We start from the raw sequence: 12,335 nt of genomic DNA, 5'->3' as shown, positions 1-12,335 counted from the left end.
TGGCATTCCTTAACTCAGTGACATTCCTTAACTCAGTGACATTCCTTAACTAAGTGACATTCCTTAACTCAGTGACATTCCTTAACTAAGTGACATTCCTTAACTCGGTGACATTCCTTAACTCGGTGACATTCCTTAACTCGGTGACATTACTTAACTCAGTGACATTTCTCACCTCAGTGACATTCATTTACTAAATTACATAGCTTAACTCAATGACATACCTACCTTAACTCAGTGACATTCCTTAACTCAGTGACATTCCTTAACTCAGTGACATTACTTAACTCAGTGACATTCCTTAACTCGGTGACATTCCTTAACTCAGTGACATTCCTTAACTCGGTGACATTCCTTAACTCAGTGACATTACTTAACTCAGTGACATTACTTAACTCAGTGACATTTCTCACCTCAGTGACATTCATTTACTAAATTACATAGCTTAACTCAATGACATACCTACCTTAACTCAGTGACATTCCTTAACTCAGTGACATTCCTTAACTCAGTGACATTCCTTAACTCGGTGACATTCCTTAACTCAGTGACATTACTTAACTCAGTGACATTCCTTAACTCAGTGACATTTCTCACCTCAGTGACATTCATTTACTAAATTACATAGCTTAACTCAATGACATACCTACCTTAACTCAGTGACATTCCTTAACTCAGTGACATTCCTTAACTCAGTGACATTACTTAACTCAGTGACATTTCTCACCTCAGTGACATTCATTTACTAAATTACATAGCTTAACTCAATGACATACCTACCTTAACTCAGTGACATTCCTTAACTCAGTGACATTCCTTAACTCAGTGACATTACTTAACTCAGTGACATTCCTTAACTCGGTGACATTCCTTAACTCAGTGACATTCCTTAACTCAGTGACATTTCTCACCTCAGTGACATACCTTAACTCGGTGACATTCCTTAACTCAGTGACATTCATTTACTAAATTACATAGCTTAACTCAGTGACATTCCTTAACTCAGTGTCATTCCATTTAAGCAATGAACAGCGGTTTTAATATTGTTATAGTCGATATGGCAGCAAGATGTACATGTATGGTGGGCAAATGGCATGGGAACCCGTTAGGGTTTCCATGCTATATTTGCCCACCATACATCTTGCTGCCATATCGACTATAACAACATTAAAACCGCTGTTCAATACTTATCTTTACATTGTCTTACCATTTCCGTCAACTTTGAAAAAAACTTAACCAACAAAAAATATCCCGCCTTTTTTAATATCACATGACCCACTGGGTGTTATAGCCTGAGGCACTGGGTGTTATAGGCGTATGGTGGCAACTGCCTCTTAGCATTGTGTCAATGGGGAAATTCGGAGCAAATGTAAATGTAACTCAGTGACATTCCTTAACTCAGTGACATATCTTAACTCAGTGATATTCCTTAACTTAATGACATACCTTAACTCAGTGACATACCTTAACTTAGTGACATTCTTTAACTCACCGACATACCTTAACTCAGTGACATTCCTTAACTAAGTGACATTCCTTAACTCAGTGACACACCTTCACTTAATGACATGCCTTAATTCAATAACATTTCTTAAGTCGATGATATTTCTTAACTCGGTGATCCCTTAACTTAAAATATTCCATAGGAATGCATTTCAGACCTGAATTAAGGTTCCTTTACTTAGATATATTTCCTTAAATTCTGTGTTGTGTTCCTATGGAAGCATTCGGGTTACGGAATTTTCTTAATTTGGAGAAAATTAATGATACCGAGGCTTGATGTTGAACATGATGAATTTTTAATTGTTATTTTCAATTGTTATCCACCCTTTAAACGATACACTTATAGATATAAACAAACACATCCACATTCAACAACATTTGGTTTGAATGTCTTCATCTTATCATATAATATTTCTCGATGACTTATGAAATCACACCAGGATGTTAACTTTTGTAATTATATGACGGTAAATCAGTTACTTATACAATAGCCAATGTGACTGCACGACCTACAAATGTACCAATACACGGCAAGATCTTGATGTAGCAGAGAGTATTTCATGGAACGAGGAAGCGCAGACCAAGATAGGATCGCAAGCCGACTGCCCGGAAGTTATTTAGCTGCAATGATTTAGCACTCCTGCCCTAGTTTCTTCAATTAAATAAAATATCTAAACTAAAAGTTTTCCTTCAGAAAGCACCATTGTATTTAAGGAAAAAAGTAAGGAACTTATTTTGAATACTGCAATGCTTTCCTGTGAAACAATTTTAAGTTTTACGACTCAATAATCTTTTACTTTAAAACAAGTGCGAAGAAAATGTATTGACATAAATGTAGTTGGCCTGAATGGAAGCAAAAGCCACTATCTATGTTTGGCTTTGAAGTTGCTTTCATTGCCTTTTAACTATTTTTCAAACGTATGTAAAACCATACGAAAGTACCACGTGACCCTTTGATACCGCCAGAGAGAAGAGTCGTTTATTGTTTGTCCAGATATAAACATTATGTATAACGTCTCGAAATTTCATGGAATGATATGAGTGATTTGATTGTCAATTACATTTAACATGCTCCCATAGACTGCAAATCTAACGAGTTGGTTCATAACGTTTCTTTGCCATCCAAATGTAAATGTTTTATTTTAGTCATTAAACTCAGCACTATGCTGGACGTCTGTATGGTAAAATATGGAATATGGACTTACGTGAAGTGTTCACGTAACCGTGAGACGAACATTTATTGACCAGTCTATGATCTGTATACTTTAGTGTCGAATCGTTTTAAGCTGATTTTGTTTCCTAAATATTATAAAACAAGTAAAAGATTTGTAGACTGAATCCTCTCATACACAGTATAGCCTCAACAGGAACTGCATTATTACAATGTATTGTGTAATTCGTCATTTACTTTTTGGTGTTGGTAAGAATATATAGCTTTTCGAACAAAACTCTTGGCACAGTTTCAGGAATTTACAATGCCATCTCACACCCTTAAGCAAATTGTACCTGTTTTGACTTTCATACCGGATGCATGAAGTCATAACAACGTCGGCAAAGGCGATCAGAACACCTCGCCTACATATACCAGTGTTCAGCTTTGAGGGAATAGACGGGGGGTTCCGATTGCGACAAGTGATGCATCCACGTGATTGCAAGTCTGAGAATATTTATTTTGAAAAAAACAGAGAGAGAGAAAATAACAATTATTTTCAGAATGGAACAATGTTGCCAACAACAAAAATAAATGTGATTGCCTTTAATACAAATTATATATTGCGTCAAGTAGTTGTTCCTGGAAAGGTCAAGCTCTGTAAATAGATTTGGTTGCATATTTTGCAACTCACCAAGTCGATCAATTCTAATGGCCTTCAAGTTTAAAAGGGTAACACGTAGAGGCCAAGTAAAAGCCTCAGCCTTTGTTTTATATAGATAAGTTTCCCAAAGTCCTCTCCTATCGTTAACACCAGGCTGTCAAACACGTGTCCAAGCCGTCCTCTCAAGATTGTCCTACACGTGTCCTCGCCACTGTCTACATGGGTCCTTGCCGTTCTTTTAAGACTGTCCCGGCAACTGTCTATATGGGTCCTGGCCGTTCTCTCAAGACTGTCCCGGCAACTGTCTATATGGGACTCGCCGGTCTCTCGAGACTGTCCCGGCAACTGTCTATATGGGACTCGCCGGTCTCTTAAGATTGTCCCGGCAACTGTCTATATGGGACTCGCCGGTCTCCCGAGACTGTCCCGGCAACTGTCTATATGGGACTCGCCGGTCTCTCGAGACTGTCCCGGCACCTGTCTATATGGGTCTCGCCGGTCTCTCGAGACTGTCCCGGCAACTGTCTATATGGGTCTCGCCGGTCTTTTAAGATTGTCCCGGCACCTGTCTATATGGGACTCGCCGGTCTCTCAAGACTGTCCCGGCAACTGTCTATATGGGACTCCCCGGTCTATCGAGACTGCCCCGGCACCTGTCTATATGGGACTCGCCGGTCTCTCAAGACTGTCCCGGCAACTGTCTATATGGGACTCCCCGGTCTCTCGAGACTGCCCCGGCACCTGTCTATATGGGACTCGCCGGTCTCTCGAAACTGTCCCGGCAACTGTCTATATGGGACTCCCCGGTCTCTCGAGACTGCCCCGGCACCTGTCTATATGGGACTCGCCGGTCTCTTAAGATTGTCCCGGCAACTGTCTATATGGGTCTCGCCGGTCTCTCGAGACTGTCCGGGCAACTGTCTATATGGGACTCGCCGGTCTCTCGAGACTGTAGCGGCACCTGTCTATATGGGTCTCGCCGGTCACTCAAGACTGTCCCGGCAACTGTCTATATGGGTCTCGACGGTCTCTCGAGACTGTCCCGGAAACTGTCTATATGGGTCTCGCCGGTCACTCGAGACTGTCCCGGCAACTGTCTATATGGGACTCCCCGGTCTCTCAAGACTGTCCCGGCACCTGTCTATATTGGTCTCGCCGGTCTCTCGAGACTGTCCCTGAAACTGTCTATATGGGTCTCGCCGGTCTCTCAAGACTGTCCCGGCAACTGTCTATATGGGTCTCGCCGGTCTCTCGATACTCTCTCGGCAACTGTCTACATGGGTCTCGCCGGTCTCTCAAGACTTTCCCGGCAACTGTCTATATGGGTCTCGCCGGTCTCTCGAGACTGTCCCGGAAACTGTCTATATGGGTCTCGCCGGTCTCTCGAGACTGTCCGGGCAACTGTCTATATGGGACTCGCCGGTCTCTCGAGACTGTAGCGGCACCTGTCTATATGGGTCTCGCCGGTCACTCAAGACTGTCCCGGCAACTGTCTATATGGGTCTCGACGGTCTCTCGAGACTGTCCCGGAAACTGTCTATATGGGTCTCGCCGGTCACTCGAGACTGTCCCGGCAACTGTCTATATGGGACTCCCCGGTCTCTCAAGACTGTCCCGGCACCTGTCTATATTGGTCTCGCCGGTCTCTCGAGACTGTACCTGAAACTGTCTATATGGGTCTCGCCGGTCTCTCAAGACTGTCCCGGCAACTGTCTATATGGGTCTCGCCGGTCTCTCGATACTCTCTCGGCAACTGTCTACATGGGTCTCGCCGGTCTCTCAAGACTTTCCCGGCAACTGTCTATATGGGTCTCGCCGGTCTCTCGAGACTGTCCCGGAAACTGTCTATATGGGTCTCGCCTGTCTCTCGATACTCTCCCGGCAACTGTCTACATGGGTCCTGGCCGGTCTCTAAAGACTCTCCCGGCAACTGTCTATATGGGACTCGCCGGTCTCTTAAGACTGTCCCAGGAACTGTCTATATGGGTCTCGCCGGTCTCTCGAGACTGTCCCGGCACCTGGCTATATGTGACTCGCCGGTCTCTCGAGACTGTCCCGGCAACTGTCTATATGGGTCTCGCCGGTCTCTCGATACTCTCCCGGCAACTGTCTATATGGGTCTCGCCGGTCTCTCGAGACTGTCCCGGCAACTGTCTATATGGGTCTTGCCGGTCTCTCAAGACCGTCCCGGCACCTGTCTATATGGGTCTCGCCGGTCTCGCAAGACTGTCCCAGGCAACTGTCTATATGGGTCTCGCCGGTCTCTCGAGACTGTCCCGGCACCTGTCTATATGTGACTCGCCGGTCTCTCGAGACTGTCCCGGCAACTGTCTATATGGGACTCGCCGGTCTCTCGAGACTGTCCCGGCAACTGTCTATATGGGTCTCGCCGGTCTCTCGATACTGTCCCGGCAACTGTCTATATGGGTCTCGCCGGTCTCTCGATACTCTCCCGGCAACTGTCTATATGGGTCTCGCCGGTCTCTCGAGACTGTCCCGGCAACTGTCTATATGGGTCTTGCCGGTCTCTCAAGACCGTCCCGGCACCTGTCTATATGGGTCTCGCCGGTCTCTCGAGACTGTCCCGGCAACTGTCTATATGGGTCTCGCCGGTCTCTCGAGACTGTCCCGGAAACTGTCTATATGGGTCTCGCCGGTCTCTCGATACTCTCCCGGCAACTGTCTATATGGGTCTCGCCGGTCTCTCGATACTCTCCCGGCAACTGTCTATATGGGTCTCGCCGGTCTCTCGAGACTGTCCCGGCAACTGTCTATATGGGTCTTGCCGGTCTCTCAAAACCGTCCCGGCACCTGTCTATATGGGTCTCGCCGGTCTCGCAAGACTGTCCCGGCACCTGTCTATATGGATCTCGCCGGTCTCTCGATACTGTCCCGGCAACTGTCTATATGGGTCTCGCTGGTCTCTCGAGACTGTCCCGGTAACTGTCTATATAGGTCTCGCCGGTCTCTCAAGACTGTCCCAGCACCTGTCTATATGGGTCTCGCCGGTCTCTCGATACTGTCCCGGCAACTGTCTATATGGGTCTCGCCGGTCTCTCGATACTCTCCCGGCAACTGTCTACATTGGTCTCGCCGGTCTCTCAATAATCTCCCGGCACCTGTCTATATGGGTCTCGCCGGTCTCTCGATACTCTCCCGGCAACTGTCTACATGGGTCTCGCCGGTCTCTCGAGACTGTCCCGGCAACTGTCTATATGGGACTCGCCGGTCTCTCGAGACTGTCCCGGCAACTGTCTATATGGGTCTCGCCGGGCCTCTCGAGACTGTCCCGGCAACTGTCTATATGGGTCTCGCCGGTCTCTCAAGACTGTCCGGGCAACTGTCTATATGGGTCTCGCCGGTCTCTCGAGACTGCCCCGGAAACTGTCTATATGGGTCTCGCTGGTCTCTCGAGACTGTCCCGTCACCTGTCTATATGGGACTCGCCGGTCTCTTAAGACTGTCCCAGCAACTGTCTATATGGGTCTCGCCGGTCTCTCGAGACTGTCCCGGCAACTGTCTATATGGGACTCGCCGGTCTCTCGAGACTGTCCCGGCAACTGTCTATATGGGTCTCGCCGGTCTCTCGAGACTGTCCCGGAAACTGTCTATATGGGTCTCGCCGGTCTCTCGAGACTGTCCCGGCACCTGGCTATATGGGACTCGCCGGTCTCTCGAGACTGTCCCGGCAACTGTCTATATGGGTCTCGCCGGTCTCTCGAGACTGTCCCGGAAACTGTCTATATGGGACTCGCCGGTCTCTTAAGACTGTCCCAGCAACTGTCTATATGGGTCTCGCCGGTCTCTCGAGACTGTCCCGGCACCTGTCTATATGGGACTCGCCGGTCTTTCGAGACTCTCCCGGCAACTGTCTATATGGGTCTCGCCGGTCTCTCGAGAATATCCTAAACGCGTCCCGGCCACTGTCCTGCATGCGTCCACTGTCCTGCATAATGTCCGAGACGTATCCAAAGCGTCCCCTCCAGACTGTCCGACATATATGCCATCGGTCCCTTATAGACTGCCCGACACATGTCCCAACAGTCAACTTAAGGCCGTCCTACAAGTATTCCTGTCGTCTCCTCCAGACTGCCCTACACGTGTTCCAGCAGTCCACTCCAGACTGCCCTACATGTGTTCCAGCAGTCCACTCCAGACTGCCCTACACGTGTTCCAGCAGTCCACTCCAGACTGTTCTTCACGTGACCTATTAGTCCTCTCTAGACTGCCGGCAACGTATCCCGACCGTCCTGTCCAGACAGTCTGATATATGTCCCAGCTGTCCTTTCAAGACTGACCGACACTAGGCCAGGGCGTTCTCTCAAGATTGTCTTTCAAGTGTCCCGGTCGTCTTTTCAAAACTATTCTACGCGTGCCTAGCCGTCCTCTCTTAACGTCCTAACACGTGTCCCAGCCCTTTACTCCAGACTGCCTGACACGCTTATCGACCTTCCTCTACATATTGTCTCAAGTCCTAGTCGTACTCTTAAGACTGTCCCGCACGTCCTCTCTAGACCCGATACTGTCTGAAATGTGTTCCAGTCACGACTTACCGAAACGTATCCAAGGCTTAAGCTTCCATTCCAGACTGCTCCACACGTGTGTTAGTCATATTCTCAAAACTGTCCGACACGTATACGAGCTATCCTCTTAAGACTGTCCGACACGTATCTAAGCCATCCTCTCAAGCCTGTCCGACACGTGTCCAAGTCATCTTCTCAAAACTGTCCGACACGTATCCAGCCATCCTCTTAAAACTGTCCGACACGTATCCAAGCCAACCTCTCAAAACTGTCCGACACGTATCCAAGCCATCCTCTCAAGACTGTCCGACACGTATCCAAGCCAACCTCTCAAAACTGTCCGACACGTGTCCAAGTCATCTTCTCAAAACTGTCCGACACGTGTCCAGCCATCCTCTTAAAGCTGTCCGACACGTATCCAAGCCAACCTCTTAAAACTGTCCGACACGTATCTAAGCCATCCTCTCAAGACTGTCCGACACGTATCCAAGCCAACCTCTCAAAACTGTCCGACACGTATCCAAGCCAACCTCTCAAAACTGTCCGACACGTATCCAAGCCATCCCCTCAAAACAGTCCTATTCGTCGTGTTCCGACTGTCTCCCCCATACTGTCTGACACGTGTCCAGCCATCCTCTAAAGACAGTCTGACACGTGTCCCAACAATCCTTTCAAGACAGTCTGACACGTGTCCAGCCATCCTCTTAAAGACAGTCTGACACGTGTTCCAACAATCCTTTCAAGACAGTCTGACACGTGTTCCAACAATCCTTTCAAGACGTCCTGACACGTGTCCAGCCATCCTCTAAAGACAGTCTGACACGTGTCCAGCCATCCTCTAAAGACAGTCTGACACTTGTCCCAACAATCCTTTCAAGACGTCCTGACACGTGTCCAGCCATCCTCTAAAGACAGTCTGACACGTGTCCCAACAATCCTCTAAAGACAGTCTGACACATGTCCCAACAATCCTTTCAAGACAGTATGACACGTGTCCAGCCATCCTCTAAAGACAGTCTGACACGTGTCCCAACAATCCTCTAAAGACAGTCTGACACATGTCCCAACAATCCTTTCAAGACAGTCTGACACGTGTCCAGCCATCCTCTTAAAGACAGTCTGACACGTGTTCCAACAATCCTTTCAAGACAGTCTGACACGTGTTCCAACAATCCTTTCAAGACGTCCTGACACGTGTCCAGCCATCCTCTAAAGACAGTCTGACAGTTGTCCCAACAATCCTTTCAAGACAGTCTGACACGTGTCCAGCCATCCTCTAAAGACAGTCTGACACGTGTCCAGCCATCCTCTAAAGACAGTCTGACACTTGTCCCAACAATCCTTTCAAGACAGTCTGACACGTGTCCAGCCATCCTCTTAAAGACAGTCTGACACGTGTTCCAAAAATCCTTTCAAGACAGTCTGACACGTGTCCAGCCATCCTCTAAAGACTGTCTGACACGTGTCCAGCCATCCTCTAAAGACAGTCTGACACTTGTCCCAACAATCCTTTCAAGACAGTCTGACACGTGTCCAGCCATCCTCTTAAAGACAGTCTGACACTTGTCCCAACAATCCTTTCAAGACAGTCTGACACGTGTCCAGCCATCCTCTTAAAGACAGTCTGACACGTGTCCAGCCATCCTCTAAAGACAGTCTGACACTTGTCCCAACAATCCTTTCAAGACAGTCTGACACGTGTCCAGCCATCCTCTTAAAGACAGTCTGACACGTGTTCCAACAATCCTTTCAAGACAGTCTGACACGTGTCCAGCCATCCTCTAAAGACAGTCTGACACTTGTCCCAACAATCCTTTCAAGACAGTCTGACACGTGTCCAGCCATCCTCTTAAAGACAGTCTGACACTTGTCCCAACAATCCTTTCAAGACAGTCTGACACGTGTCCAGCCATCCTCTAAAGACAGTCTGACACGTGTCCAGCCATCCTCTAAAGACAGTCTGACACTTGTCCCAACAATCCTTTCAAGACAGTCTGACACGTGTCCAGCCATCCTCTAAAGACAGTCTGACACGTGTCCAGCCATCCTCTAAAGACAGTCTGACACGTGTCCCAACAATCCTTTCAAGACAGTCTGACACGTGTCCAGCCATCCTCTTAAAGACAGTCTGACACGTGTTCCAACAATCCTTTCAAGACGTCCTGACACGTGTCCAGCCATCCTCTAAAGACAGTCTGACACTTGTCCCAACAATCCTTTCAAGACAGTCTGACACGTGTCCAGCCATCCTCTAAAGACAGTCTGACACTTGTCCCAACAATCCTTTCAAGACAGTCTGACACGTGTCCAGCCATCCTCTTAAAGACAGTCTGACACTTGTCCCAACAATCCTTTCAAGACAGTCTGACACGTGTCCAGCCATCCTCTTAAAGACAGTCTGACACGTGTCCAGCCATCCTCTAAAGACAGTCTGACACTTGTCCCAACAATCCTTTCAAGACAGTCTGACACGTGTCCAGCCATCCTCTTAAAGACAGTCTGACACGTGTTCCAACAATCCTTTCAAGACAGTCTGACACGTGTCCAGCCATCCTCTAAAGACAGTCTGACACTTGTCCCAACAATCCTTTCAAGACAGTCTGACACGTGTCCAGCCATCCTCTTAAAGACAGTCTGACACTTGTCCCAACAATCCTTTCAAGACAGTCTGACACGTGTCCAGCCATCCTCTAAAGACAGTCTGACACGTGTCCAGCCATCCTCTAAAGACAGTCTGACACTTGTCCCAACAATCCTTTCAAGACAGTCTGACACGTGTCCAGCCATCCTCTTAAAGACAGTCTGACACGTGTTCCAACAATCCTTTCAAGACAGTCTGACACGTGTCCAGCCATCCTCTAAAGACAGTCTGACACTTGTCCCAACAATCCTTTCAAGACAGTCTGACACGTGTCCAGCCATCCTCTAAAGACAGTCTGACACTTGTCCCAACAATCCTTTCAAGACAGTCTGACACGTGTCCAGCCATCCTCCAAAGACAGTCTGACACGTGTCCAGCCATCCTCTTAAAGACAGTCTGACACTTGTCCCAACAATCCTTTCAAGACAGTCTGACACGTGTCCAGCCATCCTCCAAAGACAGTCTGACACGTGTCCAGCCATCCTCTTAAAGACAGGCTGACACTTGTCCCAACAATCCTTTCAAGACAGTCTGACACGTGTTCCAACAATCCTTTCAAGACAGTCTGACACGTGTCCAGCCATCCTCTAAAGACAGTCTGACACGTGTCCAGCCATCCTCTAAAGACAGTCTGACACGTGTCCAGCCATCCTCTAAAGACAGTCTGACACGTGTCCAGCCATCCTCTTAAAGACAGTCTGACACGTGTCCAGCCATCCTCTAAAGACAGTCTGACACTTGTCCCAACAATCCTTTCAAGACAGTCTGACACGTGTCCAGCCATCCTCTTAAAGACAGTCTGACACTTGTCCAGCCATCCTCTAAAGACAGTCTGACACGTGTCCCAACAATCCTTTCAAGACAGTCTGACACGTGTTCCAACAATCCTTTCAAGACAGTCTGACACGTGTTCCAACAATCCTTTCAAGACAGTCTGACACGTGTTCCAACAATCCTTTCAAGACAGTCTGACACGTGTCCAGCCATCCTCTAAAGACAGTCTGACACGTGTCCAGCCATCCTCTAAAGACAGTCTGACACGTGTCCAGCCATCCTCTAAAGACAGTCTGACACGTGTCCAGCCATCCTCTAAAGACAGTCTGACACGTGTCCCAACAATCCGCTAAAGACAGTCTGACACTTGTCCCAACAATCCTTTCAAGACAGTCTGACACGTGTCCAGCCATCCTCTTAAAGACAGTCTGACACTTGTCCCAACAATCCTTTCAAGACAGTCTGACACGTGTCCAGCCATCCTCTAAAGACAGTCTGACACGTGTCCAGCCATCCTCTAAAGACAGTCTGACACTTGTCCCAACAATCCTTTCAAGACAGTCTGACACGTGTCCAGCCATCCTCTTAAAGACAGTCTGACACGTGTTCCAACAATCCTTTCAAGACAGTCTGACACGTGTCCAGCCATCCTCTAAAGACAGTCTGACACTTGTCCCAACAATCCTTTCAAGACAGTCTGACACGTGTCCAGCCATCCTCTAAAGACAGTCTGACACTTGTCCCAACAATCCTTTCAAGACAGTCTGACACGTGTCCAGCCATCCTCCAAAGACAGTCTGACACGTGTCCAGCCATCCTCTTAAAGACAGTCTGACACTTGTCCCAACAATCCTTTCAAGACAGTCTGACACGTGTCCAGCCATCCTCCAAAGACAGTCTGACACGTGTCCAGCCATCCTCTTAAAGACAGGCTGACACTTGTCCCAACAATCCTTTCAAGACAGTCTGACACGTGTTCCAACAATCCTTTCAAGACAGTCTGACACGTGTCCAGCCATCCTCTAAAGACAGTCTGACACGTGTCCAGCCATCCTCTAAAGACAGTCTGACACGTGTCCA

The sequence above is a fragment of the Pecten maximus genome, chromosome 16 (assembly GCF_902652985.1).
Source record: "Pecten maximus chromosome 16, xPecMax1.1, whole genome shotgun sequence".
Classification (NCBI taxonomy): domain Eukaryota; kingdom Metazoa; phylum Mollusca; class Bivalvia; order Pectinida; family Pectinidae; genus Pecten; species Pecten maximus.
This window is presented reverse-complemented; position numbering follows the sequence as displayed.